General features: G+C 47.6%; 1 protein-coding gene and 1 pseudogene across 2 annotated transcripts in view; one reads left to right on the top strand and one right to left on the bottom strand.

The window, feature by feature from the left end:
• LOC142588490 (uncharacterized) overlaps window positions 1–22,204 on the bottom strand; it is a 369,238-nt gene that overhangs the window by 81,955 nt on the left and 265,079 nt on the right. The gene's annotated exons all lie outside the window — the stretch shown is intronic.
• On the top strand, window positions 7,297–7,468 carry LOC142568131 (U2 spliceosomal RNA; annotated as a pseudogene).

Here is a 22,204-nt window from a genome sequence, read left to right as displayed (position 1 = left end):
CTATGTTTGGATGCAAACGATGTAATCTGTGCTGGGAGTATTTTTTTCGAATGTTCTGTTAATCACACTTAACACGGATATCGGTCTGTAACTTGAGGCACTTGAACGGTCTCCGTCTTTGTATACAGGGACGACTTTACCCTCTACGTCCTCTGTGTGTGCGCTGTGCCTGGTCAAATAATCAGCCAACCATTCCAAATGCGTACTATTGTGCACTTTTTGTACAAATTTGTCGCCCTGTCTTACATTGACTGACCCTTGAGATGTGGCTTACATATGCGGTCATGAAGAGGCAGACTACCATCACACCGGTAATTACGCTTCACAGTTTTGATCATTGCGAGCTAATTATTTCTCATCAAAAGGTATCAGTCGACATGCAGAGTTATGATCCAGTTGTTCAAAATATCCCAAATCAAACTTTCTTCCGCCCCCATCCCGGCAAGCTTCATTAGCGCTTAAAAAATGTGAAACAAATTTGGCAAAAGAGGTTCTTGACCCCGAAGGGTTCCCAAATTGCTCAACAGTATTCGAGCTATTTCTCAGCAGCTGATATAGCCGAAAAATGGCGAGCTGCCAAGATCCCTGCGTGGACATGGTCAAAATTTGCAAGCTTACTTCATATAAGAGGGCGCTTTACATCAGGAGATACTACCTAAATATATGGCAACGAAGATATCGTCTTGTTAGGTAACCACTGAACCACTTATGGTGATGATGATGATTTAAAAAGAAAAGGCCGAAATGTACCGACTATTTGGAGCAGGTCTTCTTAAGGCGATCAACTTCACTTACGAATATTTCCGGAAATTGGATTAAGAAAGAAAGAAGTGAAGCACCAAGTTCATAAATCCCATACCACTCTGAAATGTACCAACAATTTGTCATTAGGACTTTCGCAGACCTCTCGCATCTAATGTAATAATGTCAATGAGCTGTAATCTAATGTATCATATTTGTCTGCTTTCAACGATCTAACAGACACAGTTTACAAAATTATATTTGTTTTTGTTGCAACCTTACGCAGTTTCAAGCGCTGTGCTTCAATTTTCGTTTTAATTCACCGATATTCTATGCTTCTTTTGTTTAAGAAAGAAGGAAAACGGGGTCGCAAAATGAAAGCATGCTTGCAAAATGCGGTAGAATTTCGCTTTATCTCTCAAAGGGCCCTTCAGCTAGCGTACCTGGGCCTTGAAAAAAGACAATCGCAGCATGTATCTCACCCTATGACGATTATGTCTGCAAAGTATTACCGTGTATTGAAGGACCGTGGGATTACACCGACGTATGCTACTTTCCGTTCTTTTCTCTCCCCACTTCAAGCGAGTGTGCGTTATGTTTATTTGAGGAGATAATTGATAGCCTGCTTCTGTTTCTTTCTGTGTGATATCTATAAATGTTTACCATATAAACATATATGTTACACATTAGATAATAATAATAATAATAATAATAATAATAATAATAATAATAATAATAATAATAATAATAATAATAATTTAGTCCATGCAAATAAGAAAAGATAAAGACAAAGCCCGCACGCTCTTGCCCTCGGGGGAGCCACTCCGGCTGCGAGCGAGATGACGTCCCACGCACGGCGCTTCTGCGTCACACTCATGCTGCCTGCAGTGCGCAAATAGCCAGCAGCAGCGGGAACAACTCGAAAAAAACGCAGAACGCTCGACCAACTCTGGAAATGCACAGCGCAGTAAAAAATGAACGAAGGGGAGATAGATTAAGGGAGAGAGAGAGAGAGAAATGAGTCCGAGAGTTGTGACAAAAAAAGGAGCTGGTGGGTCCTCGGTTCCGATATCGGAAAGTGCAGGACAGGAATTTCGCTTGGGGCTACTGGCCGAGGCAACTGGAGAGAGAGCGTCGGCGCAGGGAGGGTAGATCGCCTTCTCGCGCTGACTGCTTTATGACATTTATGTGCTACTACTAAGCCCTATTTAGAACTTTTTGAGGTAGGACGCTCCCTTGACGGCCCTTAACAGCTCCTAGTGCGTAACTGCAGTTTGCGACGGCGTCTTATGGGCGACCCCTAACATGCATCGGACTTCGGTCGTACCAGTTCAGCGGATGTCTGATGAGAACATTTCAGTGTTTCACGTGTGTTGATGAGGGAAATATGAGTACGCGCCGAGCCAGAAATTTCTGTTAGGTTTCTCCCGCTGAATTTTTTAAACTCCGTTTCATAACACCGGTCTATGACTGGTGTTGGTAAATGCTTGTATCCTTGGCTAGTGCAGTGATCCATGTTCTAGATCATTTCTTTAGCACGAAGAAAGCCGAAATTAAGCACCGCGTGCCTATCTTATATGCCTGGACATTTCATGGCTTGTAGCATTGCCGCCAGCGTAAACTTACGCAGCATTACTCAGCGACGCCCTGCCGGCCAAAACGGAATCAGCACTCGAGTAGAGAATGGCCTGCAAAAATTGGCTAAACGGTCCATCATATCGCACGCGCCTCTCCTACATACAGTTTAGACTCCCTGATATGAGACGCGCGATACCTTTGCCTCATCCCTTCATAGGCCTCGAGGTCGTTCCTGTAAGTAAAGACATTCTCGAGGCGCGACTATCACCTCCACAGCCGGTGAAGAAGAAGACGGCTCACGTGCAAGTAGCGCGAGAATAGAACACGCTAGTTCGTTCGACCTCAGCGGCCGCGGTATCGGCCGCACCGGAGATTCTGCGGCACCATCGCTGGCCGTCCTAAATAAACCGTGGCTACGGCGGCTACCTCTTCTCGCCGCCGCCCACAACATTTTCACCACCTGCTATTCCGTTCTGAACGGGCTGTTTTTGGAAGAAGTTTGAATGCAGACGTCTATGCAGACAGGAGCGCCTGCAACAAGTGATGCATTTACACGTTAAGATACTTCTCGTGGTCGACGAAATACTTGGGGGAAGTGCGTGCGAGGGCGTTGAAACTAATCGCACTACACAGAACACGGTCTTTGTTTAGGGCCGGCAGATCAATTCTGTCCCCGAGCTCACTTTTCAATGACATTTTGTTCGTACACCATCCTTGCAAATACTCGTCGGAGATCGAAGACGTGGCCGTTTACAATGTCATTTGCCGCCTTAGCACAATTGAATAGGGATCAGCCGCGCTATCTTCACGTGCCATTGACTTTTTTTTTTTGACAGCACTCATTTTCACTGCACCATATCCGTTATTAATTGTTATCAGTCGGTGCAAGGTGTGCCTATTGCATCTAAAATCTATTGAACGTTGTTTTTTTATCTCCCTGCTCCTTACCCCCGTGCAGGGTAGCCAACCGGATATCTTTCTGGTTAACCTCCCTGCTTTCCATCGCATGCTTGCTCTCTCTCTCTCCCTCTCTCTCGAACGTTGTCACTAATTTTAGGCGAAAGACACGTCTAAACAGACTGCGCAAGCGTCGCGAATATAGTGTTCTACTTTATCGACTATAAGTGCACCTATCTCGGTGGGCTTAGTACCATGCCATTCGCGGTAAACGGTAGAAAAAAAAAAGGCGATAAATGCTACAAATTCACAAATGACGAGCAGTGTTGCCACTGGTCGAAGTATTTCTTCGAATTTCGCAATACTTCGAATTGTAGGTTCCCTCTATAGCCTGCTGCTATGATAACGAAATCAAGTTTCTAAAAGTTAGAATCCCTATATAGCCGCCACAATTTGCGGAAGTCCGCAATGGACGCAAGATTCTACAGAAAGTGGCGGAACGTGTAATTTTACATAATAGGTGATCTTGCCAACTGGCATGTTCATCTGGGTACTCCGATATTGCTTCTTGGAGGCCGTCATGAAAGCGACAAGAGAGTTTTGCAGAGAGCTAAGGAGCTTGAAGGCGTAGTTTACAGAGGGGGTAATAAGTACGTATTCCTCGGTTATTCGTCTATAGCAGCATAGATGTGAGACGAGCAACTACAAAGGCAGCCGCATGGGCGTTTGTGCTGGTTTCGCCTTACGTAGGCATGTGTTGGCGAGCGTCGCTGGTTGCTCAAGAACAGGAGAGATTTGCCAAGTCCACTTGCACCAGCAATCCCACCCGAGGACAATCAACGGCGTCTGCTTAATTAACCCTGGCCGATACTGTCGAGCCGGCGGAGAAAGGCACCGTGACGGGGGGCTGGAAGGGGAGGCGTGTAGAGACACGCGGAGGGAGGCTTAGCAGTACAACTGGTCGCACGACGAGTGCTGCAGAACGCGTGTTCGGGCCGAGGGACGCATCCATCGCGTCCCTGTCCCTCGAATCAATGCGAGAGAAACGCTGCTCTGCCGGAATGTGGTTCGAAGCGCTGGCCGCCGGATCGATCTGGGAGCCTCCTTCCAGATCGAAGCCTTTGTCCGGCCAGCGGCGTGCCCTCCCTCCGGCGCTACTCGTTAATTGATTCCTCTGTCCCCTCCCGAGCGGCGCGGTTCGAGAAATCCGACGTCGGGCTCCAGCCGGCCCGGGTTCCCCCGAAGCGCCCTTCTCGCTCTCAGTCGGTGCCGAACCAGGGTTAATCGTGGGAGCGCTGGGGCTTGCGGTTCGCTGTCGCCAGCGGTGGTCTTTCATCCCTTTATTTCTCGTTGATTATTACTTTCTGCCCCAGCGATGGCCAAGCCGCTGTGCATAGAGCCTGACTCAAGCCATGGGGACCACCATGCGATGTCAGTCGGCTACCAGTTTATGTCAATTAGTTTGTATACTCAAGCTTCTGTGGCTACGCGACATTCAGGTACACTATCAAGTTGGCAAACAAATGTAGCGCTGGCTTCTCCGAATAAGAACTATATTCTGGATACCCCCCCCCCCCCCCCCGAAAAAAAAAAAGGCTTGACGACAAGCGCGAATAGAAGCATTCTGGCAAAGTAAAGCAAATGACTTGGAGAAGCACTCTTGTGGCCAATGGAGGAAAGGGACGCGAGAAGTTTTGACGCAATGCTTGAAGTGACACAAGTAAACAGTGTTCTAGTCAGTATGAAGGCCAGTAATTACTGCGCGCTGAAAAAAGTCAGCAAATGGTCGTCACGCAGTTGACCGGGATTACTGCTGAATACGAAGACGAGCGTCCGATTCCCGGACACAGAGGTCGCGCATTCTGATAGGGTGAAAGGTGAAAACGCTTCTGTACCTCTATCTACAAACAAGTGAAAAAAAAAAAAAAGAAAGGAATCCGGTACCCACAACTACAGCGCGCCCTTCAGGGTCCTTGTGTTGCTCTGGCACAATAAACTCAATGGAATAGTGAATCGACGAGAGCGAAATGAAAGGAGGCCCTGTCATTGCAACGCGAGAGAACTAACGGAAAAGAGAGTATTACTTCGACTCTACAGCGCCATGCTCTGGCATTTTTTTTTCTTTTTTTACACACTGTGAGGCGCAGCAGTTTCAGCTGAACACGAGCTGACTACGGTAATCACTTTATTGTTCAAGCAGTGCGCCTGGTTACGTGTCCCAATCGCGGTTGAGTTTATGCTGATCGCACTGTACACATGTGTCAAATAAAAGAGCAGTAAAGGAGCTTGAGGGTCTATGAGGATGAAAGTGGAAGAAAAAAAACAGAAAAAGCGAAATAAAACATTCGCTATGCGGCCTTGTCGTCCTTCCTTAGCTGCCTCGCTTCTCGCATCTCGTTATTCAGCGAGTGGTATTTGCCCTTCCAGCATCGTGTAAAACAGCGAAGAAAGTTATCAAAATTTAAAAGCGCACCCGAGTGGTGGGAATGAGTAGAAGTAGATGCGCCTCTTTGAATGCGGTGCTCAGTACAAAATCGGAGTTTCCAAGATTGCAAGCGCGCTTGATCATTCGCCTCATGAATGCGTGCACAGGTGAAAATTCTGCCTACTTATAGCTCATGGTACATTTTTGAACTGAGCGATTGTGAGAGGACTAAGGACAATGCGATTTTCTACATGTGCAACAAATTTATGAAAGCGTAGCTTTCTTTGCCTCTTTTTTCCCCCTTTGCAGTTGCTGGCTACTAACTGCTGCTGCTGCTAACTTGCGCCACAGGATACGTGCCACTCACTGGACATATGTCCGATTATACACATTGGTCGACCGGGTGTGGGCCTCAGGGCATGTGGCACTGGATATGTGAGCACTCTTGGCCTATTCGCCATAATGGTTGTGTGCCACTGGGTAGAGTCTCGAATGTACAAGTAGAACAAGAGGAAAGAAGTGAAATAGTAGACAAGAAAAGCAGCTGAGTGTAGAAAAAAAATGTGAAGGAAAGAAAGTGGGACAAAAGCATGCATAAAGCGAGGAGCGTTGAGCTATACATAGCAGTCAAGAAGTCGGCAAAAAAGAGAGAAGTCGACAACAGAAGCAGCCGCGTGTGAAGAAAGAAGTTAAACGAACAAAATGAAACCAGAGCGTGTACTGAACGAGGAGCGTAGAATTACACTGAAATGTAGAAAGACAAGTTAAGACATTTCAGTAAATATAAAAGAAAGTTTGGCTTACCACTGATTCCTATAAGTGCGTTGTACCGCCGATCGTTCCTCAATTTTCTTTATTGACATACAAGCAAAATATGAGGAGCCATTCCACTCTGTGAAGGTGGATTACCAACAAAGCTGTAGCACATCACACAGTGTTAGACAACGGTACCTGTATTTATTTTCATCATTTGGCAATGATAATGACGATAGCTTTGTGATTACCGCCGTATACACTGATTCGCACGGTTACAGCCTTAGACAGAATCCTGGCTAAAATTAAATATATATATACACGACCGTTGTTGGGCACTTGAGTGACTTGGATTGGTGTGGCGCTTCAAACCAAACTCTTCTAACACAAACTGAGTTAAACATTTCTTGTCTGGTTTTGAAATGTTCACATTGAAGTATCCAAGGATGATCACAGGGGTAGTGTCAACACGGCTAAACCGTGTAAAGTGCGTGACCATGAACTTCGCGATATCACACTTGGGTGTGGCTGGAGATATATAAGGAATGGATATCACAATTATGTTTTTCGTTTGTACGGCACAGACATCCCCACAGTCAGTGGCATTGTTCTCTTGCGAGCTGAGGGTGTATGGCTGTACGTATAAATTATGTCCTTAGCATATATGACAACGCCTCCTGCTCGTGAGCCCATACGCTGTTCACAAACGATTCCAGTATACCAATCGACTTGAAACAATGCATCTTGATTTATTTCATGTAAAATGAGGTTTATTGTCCGGAACAAGTACCTTGAGCAGTTACGTGAGGCAGCGATCTGAAGCGCAATTTCAGCGTCGTTTTGCGTGAAGCGATCACGATGCTATTGCTATTGGTGGTGTGCCTCATCTTCAGTTCATGATGTTCGCTTTCTTCATCACACACGCATTATTATTATTATTATTATTATTAATATTATTATTATTATTATTATTATTATTATTATTATTATTATTGGCGGAGTGCTTGAGGCCTGCTTCACATCCGACGCCGGTCGGCCCGGTATTGCACAATCTCCGGGATCGGCCCACGCTCACCTTTTTTGTTGTTGACACACGGGCACGAAAAATACATGTAACCCTAGCCATATACAGCTTCGCTGTAAAATCAGTGAACAGTAGCAAATCAGTAACACAGTCAAATAAGTAGTACGCTATTTGGCCACGTTGAACATAAGGGCTGAAACAGCGTGTCGGCAGCAACTGTAAGCGCGCAAGCTCTGAAATCATTCGCCTTAGACAGGCATTCTTTTGCCACGTGGCATCACGAGAGATATGCCGGGAGGACCCTCCTGCAACGTGCGAACTGGATGCTTCTCGCGAGGCCGGCAACGTTTTGGGCGCTTCGTAGAAATCATTCGTTACTCTGCACTTGATGCCTCCAGAATGGGTCGCTCACTTGATATTTTATGTATTCAGTAGCGTAACAGAACTCTATAGGCTTTAGCATGATCCGCTGACGCGATGCCTGGCCCAGAGGAGTCGCAATTTACCATCCACAAATATTTGACTATTGGTAATCAAAGGCAGTTGAAGAAACATTGGCTCAAGCTCGTACTCGTAAGCGTAGCGTGTGTTCGCAGCGTCTGTAGCATTCAATAGGTTCTGCCAAAAGCACTTTCTGACAAGAGCGAAGTACGACAGGGCCGTTTCTACATCCCTTCAGTTCACATTTCATGTGAAGCTCTCGAAAAGGTTTTCGCATGCTATTTAGTTGTTGTTTTCTGTCTTTAGGCAAATTACAAAGAAAAGGCGCACTACTGTCTCGAATACCGGGCGTTATAAGCCAATGCCAGTGGTTCTGGTATTTTTTGTTTTCGTGCAGTACACTGTTAGTAATGCTGTTGCTCCAGCGACTGGATTCTTTAATGATTTCCTTTTCTCTTGCTGTCTTTATTCGCGAGATTCTGTACGAGGGCTTCACCCGCCGCAGTGGCTTAGCGGCTAAGGTGTTGCGTTGCTAAGGGCGAGGTCGCGGGAGCAAATCCCGGTAGCGGCGGCCGCATTTCGATGGGGGCGAAATGCAAAAACGCCTGTGCCCCGTGCACTGGGGGCACCTTAAAGATTCCTTGGTGGCCCAATTAATCCTGAGTTCTCCACGACGGCATACCCCATAGTCAAATCATGGTTTCGGCGCGTAAAAAAACCAGAATTCATTTAATTCAACGAGGGCTTCATAAGAACGTTCTCTCTTAAATGCAGCAAATTAATCCAGATCGGTTCAACGATGTCTCACGAGGGCATTTCTGTGAGTGAAATGCATTTTACTATAGCAAATCGGAGTTGAGGCTGAGTTATAGTTTCCTTTTAATCGACGCTGAAAACAGGAAAGGTATTTTAACAAGTTAGGATTATCGTTTCTCACAAATGTAATGTGCGGGAAATACGTTTTCTCCCGAAGAAGAAATAATCGTACCGCTCTCTTAAAGTGAAGGAGTAAACCAGTGAATTACTAGCACAAGATCGGTGCTGCGTGCCTTGAGGAAAACCGCACGCACCCCGTAATGACTTGGACGACGAGCGAGCGTGCGACGTATAGGCTCGGGTGCGCATGCGGTGGCGCCAATATTATTTTTCCCGTCCTCAGCGCGTTCAGCGGCACCGACTAGGCTATGCAGTGGATCAGGCCTATTGTGCCCGCGCTGCACTTAACGTTCCTGGCTTCTTCCCCAATTCGCGGCGCTGCAGCCTGCGAGGGCAGCGCCGACAGATGTTCTCCGCAATGACGACGGAGTCACACGGGGCGTGGGGTGGACGATACCGACCCGCGCTGTCGTGCCTCGGGACGATCGGGCCGCGCTCTCCCCGGGGCCGCACCTGCCGTGCCCGCGTCCAGTCGGTCGCGAGATGATCATCGATCAGCGCCGCGTCCCGCCGGAGCCATCTGATACCTGCGCCAGTTATTGCGGCGCCTGGGTGTGTCGCCCGCGGGGACATTGGCGGCGCGTGTTCGGCGCTCGCGCGTGCGTGGCACGAACGCGGGCCGAAAGGGTGCTCGCTTTACTTCTCTGTTCCGGAAACCTCGCACGGACATCGTAATATCGGGGTAATAACAAAACAAAACACGTTTGCGTGGTCGAGAAACGCCAGGTACGATATGAAAATGGGTGAAGCTTGCACGAAGACATTTAAGATTGATTCCTCGCTCCAGCACCATACCCTTGTAACAAACAAACAAACAAACAAACAAACAAACAAACAAACAAACAAACAAACAAACAAACAAACAAACAAACAAACAAACAGTGTTTCATTTAACATCGGCATTTTTCACTTAATTGTCAAGGTGTTAGGTCTTTGGCCATCAAAAGTGCACAAGAAGGCAATGACAGCACTTGAACGCCTTTTTTGAAAACGCTGGCATTTGTGACGGTTATTGACTGTACCGCATAGTGTGTAAATGTGTCTCATTCGTTCATCCGAAACCTGTGTTTCATTCAACGAGGACATTTAGAGAGAGACTTTTACTGTTAGTGTCGTTACATGTACTGTACGTCTCTTTTATTTAGGTATTTTCTAATGCTAGAATTTATACTTTGTTTTATCCTATATTATCGATCAATGAAAAGGTGTAGCCGTCGCCAGCAAATGGCCAAAGCTTCTCTGTTTATTTTGATTGCAATTATAATAAAAATAATTTAACGAACGACGGAAGAACCAGCATATTTTTTTTTCCGTTTTTAAAGCAAACTTATATTTTTCGTATATTGGGAGTAGCCGGAGACGTATTGTTTCCAACCTCTCCAGTTGGACCCCATTTTTCCTACCTACCTACCTACTTAGCACCATATAAACGCCTCAGGGTTCCAGATTTTGAGATAAAGAAGATTCAAGCACAGCGTTTTGGAATGGCTTACAAAACTCAGAACTTTCACTATGTGCATGCTCTCTTGAGATGTCACCATGTCCATCTAGCGATAAATAAAGACGTAGTTAACTACCGTGGGTTTCAGGGACAGCGAATGAATTGAGCTGAGGGGGAGCGGGGGCGGTGTATACGACCCCTCTGGATTGGCGGCACAGAGGAGGGAAAAAAACTTGCAATGAAGTGAATTCTATGGTTTTAATAATTTAGTTCAGTGTATAAATATATTGAAACATCAGGATATTTCAGAAAGGTAATGAGAACGAGTTTCGTGGCATGTGCCATCACCATCCTGTTTCGGAGACAACGTTCATATCATTATCAATTGACGCTGTTCATTTGCCTCGATTCTATGCCTCCCTTTTCATCTGCCGCGGCGAATGGCCCTTGCTGGCGGTGCGGCGAGCCGTGTGAAACAGGAGCATGCGTTCGTTCGCGGTAAGTGCTTGTGCCGTACTCGTGCTGGTGGTACCGCAACTTACATTTGACAGCAATGCAATGCATGACAGCAACGTTACTCTACGCCACCGCCACTCGGCCTACTTTTCAAAGCGGCACTGTGAAACTACGTTCGAGTAACGTTGATGCGAAAGTTGCTTCGTACAGCTCACGCTGCCGTTGTTTCTCTAGCTCCCGTAGCTATTCCCGCTCGTCCCGGTGTTGTGTGATTGGTCGGACCACTCACCGCTGACACAGATTACAAAGAGCGTAAAGCATAGTCGAACGATGGGCTGTATGTTGTTTTGAGTTACACGTGAGTACGACAGGACTACGCTAAATGTGTTACAACCGTGCTGGCGACACCATTAAACAAGTTGAACTCCGTTAGCAACCATGGCACGCCAATTTCCCCTACGTAACGTTGATGCCTCGCTGTTGCTGGGCGCACGCATAGAGTTTCCTAGAGAAATTACTGGAAGAAACTGAGATGCTGAGATCATTCAACCACCATGGGGATGATGGTTAGCATACACGTATTTGTCTAATCTTCGTGCTTGTGGCTGCAGACATTCTTGCAGCGTTATTTATTTTGTTTTGCCTTTCCGGATTTGCAACAAATTATATTTTTCTAAGTGCAGAAAGACAATAAGTCTCTGCGCATGTGCGTAAACATTGAGAAGTGTTGCATATGTTGCGAAAGCAATATTTTGTGAAGAGTGATCCATTTGCAAATTCGCAAGGCCGCTTGAAACCAGAAGGGCCAAATTTAGGCAAATCCATGTACTAGTAGCCATCATGCCCATGCTGGCTGAACCACCATACTAGCTGTTCCGTGGATACTAGCGCCAGACCTCTCTCTAGTAATCTGTGTAGGAAGCTCTGTGGTACCCGCCGTGGTTGCTCAGTGGCTATGGTGTTGGGCTGCTGAGCACGAGGTCGCGGGATCGAATCCCGGCCACGGCGGCCGCATTTCGATGGGGGCGAAAACACCCGTGTACTTAGATTTAGGTGCACGTTAAAGAACCCCAGGTGGTCAAAATTTCCGGAGTCCTCCAATACGGCGTGCCTCATAATCAGAAAGTGGTTTTGGCACGTAAAACCCCATAATTAATTAAGCGCTGTCGTTGGGATAGTGAAATGGAGCATTGAGAGATGTGAAAGTTGAGGGCAGCTCTCCCTTAGCCAATACAGCTGAGGCTTCCGCGTTGCATAACTTGCGTACGTTAATTACCGTAGTTTTTCTTTTGCTCTTATCTTTTTGACATGCAGATAACTGTGCTATGGCGAACATGGGGGCCGGAAAAAGGTTGTTGTCGCAGGACTCTTTTAAGAACACATAACAGAGCTAACGGCAAGGGTTGAAAACAAAAAAACGCACACAATAACACTGTTCTTTATGCCGGCCTTTCTAACCTATCCTTAATAACGAATCGTAAGTAGTTATAAACGTTCACGCCAGAATGTCACGTGGGTTACGTTATCAAAGAAAAAAAGAAAAGAAACTAATCTTTTAGAAGTTAAGCTCTTACCACAAAAACTACTCATCGCCTTACTCAACAAAACAGTAATCAGTCAAACGTTAGACAACGTCTGTATATATAGCGCGTCACTCCGAACGTGAAGTTTTCGGTGCCCCCCATGGAATACGCGGATTATCTCGTGCCTTCGCCGTTCAGTCTACGCCATGCAGTCTGTGTTCACGCGACGGAACAAGCGCCGCACCTTTCAATTATAAGTCGAATGCAAATTCTGCGACGAAACTTCGTTCTTTCACCAATAGGATGGTGTGGAAACTTTTATCAGGAGTACAAGTTAGTGGCTACTATGAAACAGCTTGTTGTGTCGACAATAACGGCATCAGCGTACACTTTATTCTCATAAACGTAAATTACGGATATATCTTTGCATATCAGCAAATGAAAGGTGCAGTGAACTTAGCTAGTTTATTGCTTGTGCAGAATATCTGCGCGAAATTTGAGCCTGCAGTAATTTCGGTTCGTAAGACCGCTCAGTTTCAAGAATAACTTGAATTTGATCATTCGTCTTATAGCCCGGCAAGTTTCACGAAAAATTTGTTTTTCACTCTTTCACGCGCCACTATGAAATACGATTGGTTAATGTTATTTGTTTTCCAAACAGCGGTCTCTTCTGCGTCGCAAAAACCTTGCCATTAATCCGCGTGCTTTGTTTATCGTTTTCCGGTGACCATTTTTTCACCGGCTAACCACTGTTACAAAGTTATCGCTTTGGAAACTTTCTCGAATGTTGCCGCTGATTCTATAGCGAAAAAATCTTGTCCGTAATCAAATTGCATGCGCGACGTGAACAGTGGCGTACAGGCGCCCAAATCTTTAACTGGTGTGCGCGAGCGGCGACTTTTCCGTGCGTCAGCGCCGTATGACGGGGCGCGGCTGGAAAGAGTCTGAGGCTTAGCGCATGCGGACAAAGCGCGCTCAGCTGGGCCCATCGTCTGCTAAGCTGTTTCCAGCCTCGCCCCGTCATACAGCGCCGACGCACGGAAAAGTCGCCGCTCGCGCACACCAGTTAAAGATTTGGGCGCCTGTACAATCTGGAACATGTGCGAGCACCAGCGATTAGGCTCTTAGAATGTACGATGATTCGTGTATAAACAGCCGACGCACTTGACCTGCAGATCATATTTCGACGACTGCATTTGCCGCTATCGTTGTGTTCGAGTGTTACTTGGTTACTGGATGCAAATTTACTAATTAAAGAGCTAAATTCATGACCAGTTTTGGTACTGTATGGTTCTCTTCATCGTCACTAAGACGTAACATCTGGTGCAGGTGCTTCGTTGTGCACCGGACACCCCCTGCAAGTCGTGAAGACATTAACGTCGCCACGGACCAGCGAACTAATCGCAGGATGCAAAGATTCCTGCCAGAGAACGAACTTCTACCCCACATGATCAGAAAAATGAAGGCCAGGTCAATAGCCACAGTGACAGCCACAGTGTCGCCTGTCGTGCTACAACAACCCAGGGAGTTACCGACATTTCGCAGATCATCGATTGAAGAACCGTAAAGCTGGCTGGACACTTGCAACTGGAACTGCGACGTCAAGTTGCGCCATGTAAACTTCTCTTCGGATGAAGCTGCTCGGAGGAGGCTCGAGAATCGATAGTCAACCGTAACGACGCGGGGCCTGTTTCCGAATGACTACACGAGCGTCACACGAAGAGAAAGGATTGAAATACTACTAGAAGGCCGAATGCAAGTACCAAGTCAAAACATAGGTATCTTCACTGGAGAGATGACCCGCACGTTTCGTCATTCCAACCCCGACATGACAGAAGAAAAGAAAGCTCGTTTCCTAATGCGGGGTGTGGAGTAAGACCTCCTTGCTGGATTATTTCAGAACCCACCACAAATCATCGCAAAATATTTACCAGAAGTGGCGGCCATCAAGAATACGTCGGAAAAACGCATCAGACAATATAACTTGCATATGCTTAAGCCGAAGTGCGAAGTCGATCCAAGTAGTAGGCACCGTCGAGCATCGAGAGACCATAAGGGCCGCCGTGCGCGAAGAACGGCGTATGATATTACCTTCGTTAAAGCCTCAAGTGGATCCCATTGCTGATACCGTCCGGAAGACCTCCAGCAGTCACTATAGGGGTTCTTGAACTGCCATAGACTCAGACGGAAGTGGTGAGCCACGCCGCTGCCGCCAGCAGTCACGCTCCCCCTCCGCGCCAGGGCCCGGAGCCGCAATCGCCAGCCGCCGCCACTGCCATTGCCGCCAGCCCGCCTGCTGTCGGCCCACGCAACGCCCGGAAGACAAGTTACGTAACCTCCCCCCTCTCCTACACCCCCACCACCAACGCCCACTGCTATTACTGTGGAGAAAAAGTCCACGCCTACCGGGTATGCCCATACCACGAGGTGGGACTACGAGGCTTCGCCGTCAACGCGCTGCGTTCACAGCAGAACGAACGACCACGTGACTTCGCCGACTGCCTTGCAGCAACTTATTGAAGACCTCGACGACCTTTCCGCTTTCCGCAGGAAGGCCGCTACATCTTGTAGACATCACTGTAGACTGGCCCAATCCGTAGCCGGTTTCGATAACGAGACTTTGCTCTGCAAGTTTCGTAATCCTGCAGCATTGCTCGCGCGACTTAACTATTGGAATGAAGTTTCTAAGCCAGCACGGCGCAGTCATTAACTTATAATCTAAGTTATGTTGTCCACGGATCAAGCCATACCATAGGATATGATTGCCAGATACGCTTCTTGATTGTACTCGGAGCTAAAGTTAGCCCCATCCCGCCTCGTTCCACCGTCATCATTTCCGTCGGCGCCGAAACACCCGGACACGCAGAAGTCATCGTCGAGATGCGACTAACAGCTGCCTCTCGAGCGCGAAATTCGCTTCGCAAGGGGAATCACTCGATTGCATTGAGGGAAAGCAAAGGTGAACAATGGCACGACGATTGCATACATAGAAGTAATTGTGGAAGTAAGCAATACGTTTGTCCTCAGATTCTGACGCATCTACCTCGACGGCCCTAGTTCACCAACTTTTCACATCAATCCAAGTCTTCTAATGGGTAAACAGGACAACTACAGTCTTCTGCATCGGTACAAATACTTCTTGGGCGTCATCGAAGATTTAACAAAATCAACTGCTAACCATCGAATAATAACGGAAGAATGTGCTCGACAACTCCCTCAAAGCCCGTACCGGCTTTCAACACGAGAATGAGCGGCCATAAAGCAACAAGTAGATCAAATGCTGCGCGACGAAATCATCCAGCCATCCAAAAGTCATTGAGTACCTGCTGTAGTTTAGTGAAGCAATGTGCGTCGATTATCGTCACCTGAACACAAAGAAGGCTTTGCAATGCTAAGCATTTTTCGTCGATGGATCTCAAGACTGGCTACTGGCCAATAGAAGTAAGCGAGAGGAATTAAGAGAATCGAGCCTGCTCATCAATCGTTCCAGCAGATCGGGATGGACTTATTGGGGCCCTTTCCGACGTCAGCACCCGGGAATAAGTGGATCGTAGTGGCTGCGGACTACCTTACCTGCTACGCGGAACGAAAGCAGTGCCCCAAAATAGTGCGGACGAAGTGCCGAAATTCTTCATCGAGAACATTCTGCTACGGCATAGTGCCTTAGAAGTCCTCATCACCGTCAGAGGAACGGATTTTACAGCGCAGCTTACTCAAGCGATCCTGCAGTACAGCCAAACAAGTCCCTGGAGGACAACCACCTACCACACGCAGACGAGTGGTCTTGCGGAACAAGACCCTTGCCGGCATGTTAGCAATGTATGCCGATGTTGAGCCCAAGACGTCGGGTGCCATCCTTCCGTACATAACGTTTGCCGACAACACGGCAGTGCAGTAAACAACGCAGATGCCGCCACTTAAGCTGGTTTGCGGAAGGAACCCCGCGACTACGCTTAACGCCATGCCACCGAACGTCAGCGACGAAGACAACCTCGATGTAGCCGCCTATCTCCAGCACGCTGAAGGAGGTCAACAGCTCGCCGTCCTCTGTGTTTGCTCTGGTGCAGTATTCTAGCATGCACTCGGTGGGCTATGTCAAAATCCAAATCTCGGCATGCACTCGGTGAGTGACGGCTGTTGACTCTGAAAGTTTGGTGAACACTTGTACATCTTTTACTGCATCTTCTTCTTTGTAAGATGAGATATATGGCGCACTAGATGCTTGATATTATTAAACAAACAAGTTCGAACACTAAGTATAGTTTCCTGTCATAAAAAAGGAGGAAAAAGAAAGGAACTACGGACGTGGTGTAGCTCGTGTAACATTATATAAATATTATACATGTCATAACGCGAGTTACCAGGGCTGATTACCGGCCGTCTTGTGGTAGTCTACGTACATAGCGTTCGGCGAATAAATACTCTAGAGACAAATGGGACGTTTCCCTATGTTTTGGAGCGTCACATGCCTCAGAGTAATGCCCGGAGAGCGATCTAGAATAAACAGTCGTACTTCTGCATTAGATATGTAGGATTCTTTCAAGGTGGGCGCGGGCCATAAGCAGGACAGCGGCGACATGAGCCCGCCAGAAAAGCCCGCTATTATTTTGGTAAAATAGAATCCGCCAATAATGCGCACAACACATAGAGAACTTTTCAGCAAGAAACGCAGTAGAGCTGTTCCAGGAAGGCGCGAGCACGGTGCTTGCCTCTTGCTTTGCTGTAGAGCAATCCGAACGAACGTCGTCGCGTGCGAGACTGCTGAGTGTCGTGCTCGTCGGACTCCCTGTTCCATGAGAAGGACAAACACTCGTCGAATTAACATAAAGAAATAGTCATTGAATAATTAGAGAAGGGGCAGCGTTTGCCAACGAACTTTCAATTCGATGGAAATACCTTTTCTCGGTGAGGCCACCGCGGCTAGCGCGTACGCTATACGTCCTTTAAAAGGGGAGAAATAGATGAACTAGTCGGGGGGACAGCGGGAATGTAGTTTTTCTTTAGCCGTCGGTGGTATTTTTATTTCTAAAACCGGAGCCGCGCAGTGCGGAATGCGAAGGCACCACCATTTGTCAGTCGTTCGAGAGGAATCCGGGTCAGCCCGCAGATGGCAGCCTTAAGAGCCATTCTTTTGTCTCTATACCTTTCACCTGGTCGAATTTGCTGAGAACAGTGTTGTCGCCTTGTTTTTTCCCCTCTTTTCTCGCTGCGAATTCCTTTTCGTTTTTTTTTCTACTTACTGACCCCTTCTTTTTCTTCTTCTTGTACCGAGTTTAAACCTGCTTATCTCACGATGACAACGGAAAGGACGAAGTTGTCTCCAGAGGTGCGAAGCAAGCACGATCGAAAGAAAGCAAAGACAGAGACCACCAACCTAGCGATGGGTGTAGAAGGTAAATTATTGTATTCGCGTGCGTTTAAGTGCGACGGAAATTCAAAAAGCGCGTTTTTTGTAGTGAAATACTGCTGTAATGTGAGTTTTGCATATTGTGCACACTATGGAGATCCGAACGCGAAGTTCTTTGAGAGAGATAGACTGAGAAAACAACTTGATTTTAACGACTTATAGTTCGTCATAGTTCGTCAAAGAGGACGACGCAACGAGCTATGTAAAGAAGAATGATAGGTGTAACATTAAGGGATAAGAAAAGAGCAGATTGGGTGAGGGAACAAACGCGAGTTACTGATATCTTAGTTGAAATCAAGAAAAAGAAATGCGGGGCGGGGGGGGGGCATCGGCAGTACATGTAATGAGGAGGGAAGATAACCGATGGTCATTAAGGGTTACGGACTGGATTCCAAGGCAAGGGAAGCGTAGCAGGGGGCGGCAGAAAGTCAGGTGGACGGATGAGATTAAGAAGTTTGCAGGGACAACATGGCCACAATTAGTACATGACCGAGGTAATTGGAGAAGTATGGGAGAGGCCTTTGCCCTGCAGTGGGCGTAATGTTAGGGATGGCCGGACGCCAAGGGCGATACGTCATCCCCTTACCCTCTACATGGTCGTGGTACCGTGGGTGCTACGTCATCCCCTTCCCCTCTCATGGTCGTGGCACCGTGGGTGATACGTCATCCCTTTACCCTCTACTGGCCGGGCCCCACGGCGCCGGAGAGGTCATTCACCCAACCTTCTCCCCGGATTCGTCGAAAAGAGGATCGATTTTCCTACCCGTGCTCGGTATTGCAGGAGGAGGGGCCCTCTCTCGGTGCCTGTCACGTGTCATCGACGGAAGCAAGATCCCGCCCCCACTTGTAGAGAGCCTATTTAAGGGGCTCCGAAATGTACTTTTGATATACTTCATACTATATACTTCATACTTCATGCTCTTCTTATTTTCTTTCAACTACCTTTGAATAAACAGTGCAAGTTTCGCACTAGCAAATCCTCTCGCCCCTGCTTGGTCGCCATAATCTACCGGATGCCTGCAGCCCGCCGACAACGCCACGCTACCCAATAAGTAATGTCGGTCGAGCTTCGATAGGCAGGCGTCGCTACTTCTCGGCAGCAGTACGGTACGCTACCATGGAGTACGCAACAAACAGGTTGCTAGCGGTGGGATCGCCTACAAACGCAACAATCTGGTTGCTAACGGTGGGATCGCCCCTGAAGTGCAACAAACTGGCTGGCAGCGATTGGGATACTGAATCCTGGATACACCAACTAGGACGACAACTACAAGATCGTAGCCTCTTCGTCCTGGCAACAACGTTCGGAAGGAAGGTGTCTGGATCATGACTGCATATGCTGAGTGCACGGCTTTTCTTCACTGAGATATCACTTGGCTTTTACGTATTTTTTGGAAAGTACATAGCAGTGATTTTTCTTTAAACCGTTGACGGAAGTTTGAGTAAGTCAAGGTTGTATAGAGTGAAGGTTTAGCAGCACTAAGGGCAGCCATGAACTTGAAGGTACTAAAGGAGCCGGAATTGTTGAGCTTGGCCAAAGAGTTGGGCCTCCAAATTGCCGAATCAAAGAGAAAGCCGGAGATCATTGAGGCGATCGAAGCGACCGGGGCAGACGATGAGGAACTGACGGAATGCCTAGAGGGCATTAAAGAAAGAGAGGAAGAGCGTAAGCGCCTAGAGGAAAAAGAGGAGCGCGAGCGGGCCACACGTGAGGCGAAAGAAGAGCGCGAGCGGGCAGCACGTGAGGCCAAAGAAGAGCGAGCCGCACGTGAGGCCAAAGAAGAGCGCGACCTCGAAATGAAGCGCCTAGAGATTGAGCTCTTGAAAGCACAAAATTCTGAAAGACCTAGCACAGAGGCACGCGAAAATGAACGCAGAATGACAGACTTGATGGCACCCTACGCAGTAGGAGGGGACATAGGTCTTTTTCTGGCACAGTTTGAGCACATGTGTGAAAAGGCGAAATTCGCGAGAAACACGTGGCCGCAACGCTTGCTTACGTTGCTGCCAGGTGAGGTAGCTGATATTATCGCCCGCATGGGGAAAGAAGAAGCAGAGGACTTCGATGAAGTCAAAGCAAATCTGCTTAAAAAGTATAGATTATCAGCTGAAGCATTCAGGCGAAAGTTCAGGGAAGTCGAGAAGACCAAAAGTGAGTCATATTCAGATTTTGGATACACCTTGGAGGTAAACCTGAAGGAATGGCTCAGAGAAGAGGGTGCACTCGGCGATGCCGAAAAGACAATGTAGTGCGTTGCCTTAGAACAGTTCTACCGCCGGCTGCCAGTAAACATCAAGTGTTGGGTTCAGGATAGGCCAGGCGTAGACACTGTTTCGAGAGCGGCCGATCTCGCTGAGGAGCACGTAACTCGCCGTGCGGACGAAGGCAGCGAAGCTCCTAAGGAGGAGATGAATAAATGCAGACCCGACAAGCCAAAACGATGGTCAAAGTCGAGTCGGTATAAAACCAAAGAACGATCAGATTCAGGGAAAAGTAGTGACGAGGACAGCGAAGGAGAAAAGGAATCACCCGAACAGAAGGCAGAAAAGCAAAAGAAAAAGGCTTTCGAGGCCAAGAAACCAGTAGTTTGCTACAACTGCCGGCAAACGGGGCATATCTCCGTGGGATGCAAAAATCGTAAACTAGTGTTGATGTCACTAACTAGTAACGCAGAGAATCTGAACTTGCTCGAACCGTACATTCGAGACCTCGTGGTAAACGGCAAACCGTGTAGAGTGCTTCGCGACTCGGCAGCCACAATGGACGTAGTGCATCCGCCGTACGTAGAGGCAGGCCAGTTCACGGGGGAATGTGCTTCGATAAGGCAAGCCGTAGAGGCCTCCAGTGTTTGTCTCGCGGTGGCCAAAATTCGTATTGAAGGCCCTTTCGGAGTACTGGACACTGAAGCCGCCGTCTCGGCACATCTCCCGCCGCAGTAGCCATATTTGTTTTCTAACCAATCAGAGGATTTGCTACGACTCAAGGGAATCGCGTTTAGTGAGGGAACAGTGCAAGCCCTAACTCGTTCCAAGGCAGTGTACGAATGTCCACTGGTGGAGAAAACAGGTTTGGCAGCTGATTCGTCAACCAGTACTGAACAGGATAGCCCTATAGCGGATGAGGCGGAAAGTACGCCAGCTAATGAAAAAACCAGGAAAGCAGCGGAGCCTGAAATGTCGCGAGAGGCAGAATGTAGGAGAAAGTTGTTAAACGTAAGCCCTGCCACAATGATTTCTGAGCAGGAAATGCGTAAAGCACAAAACAATGCTGAGCATTACTATGACAGGACGGCTCGCACGCGACGCTTTGAAGTTGGGGAAAAGCGAATGATCCTGAAATCCTCGTTGAAAAACAAACTAGAGGTTCAATGGGAAGGACCGGTTGACATAATTCAGAAATTATCTGAAACAAACTACGTAATCACGGTACCGGGAAAACGAAGGACGCCACAAGTGTACCATAGCAATTTACTTAAACCCTACAGGCAGCGGGAAGCCATTGTGAACATGTCCCTTAACCAACCAGAGGAAATGCCTGTCGACTTTCCAGAGTTACCAGCAGTGACAGAGACAAAAGACATTGACGAGACCATTGATAAGTTAGTAGAACAGGCGGAATTGAATGCCATTCAGAGGGCCGAACTGAGGGAACTCGTGTTTGAATTTAAAGACGTATTTTCAGACACACCGGGCAGGACGACTGCGATCATTCACGATATCGAGTTAACCTCGTCGGACCCGGTTCGTTCGAAAGCTTATCGCGGTTCGCCTCGTCAACGTGAAGTCATGACCGCTGAAATAAACAAGATGTTAGAGCTAGGTGTAATCGAGCCAGGAGAGAGTGATTATACCTCACCTCCTATCTTGGTTGAGGTCCCAGGAAAAGAGCCGCGGCCATGTATCGACTACCGCAGGCTCAATTTAATCACGAAGGACCAGACTTATCCAATACCGCATATCGAGGAAAGGCTTGAGAAAGTGAGCAGTGCTAATTTCATCTCTAAGCTCGATTTAGTCAGAGAGTATTGGCAGGTTCCGTTGACCGAGAGGGCAAGCAGGCTTGCAGCGTTTATTTCCCCGATGGGAACCTTTCGTCCGAAAGTCCTGAGTTTTGTATTGAAGAATGCGCCATATTGCTTCTCTAGCCTTATGGACCAGGTGCTACGAGGAATGGAGGACTTTGCACTTCCCTATCTGGATGACATAGCTATCTTTTCTTCATCATGGGCGGACCATATGCAACACCTGCGAACCGTGTTGTGTCGTCTACGAGAGGCCAAATTAACTGTTAAGGCTCCCAAATGCCAATTAGGGCGCGCGGAAGTAGCTTATCTAGGTCATGTAATAGGGCAAGGCCATCGTCGGCCTTCCGAGGTTAAACTGATCGCGATAGACAACTTCCCGCAACCACGCACCAAGCGGGACATCAGATCATTCCTTGGGTTATTACCAAAGATATATTCCGCGGTATTCCGAGATTGCGAGTCCTTTAACGGATGCTCTAAGAAAAACAGAACCACAAACGGTAAAGTGGGATGACGCAAAAGAAAAGGTTTTTAGTATGCTGAAGAACGCACTAACG

The sequence above is a fragment of the Dermacentor variabilis genome, chromosome 1, assembly GCF_050947875.1.
Source record: "Dermacentor variabilis isolate Ectoservices chromosome 1, ASM5094787v1, whole genome shotgun sequence".
In the NCBI taxonomy this organism is placed as follows: Eukaryota; Metazoa; Arthropoda; class Arachnida; order Ixodida; family Ixodidae; genus Dermacentor; species Dermacentor variabilis.
Note: the sequence above shows the minus strand (reverse complement) of the source record. Positions and strands in the feature narration are given on the sequence as shown.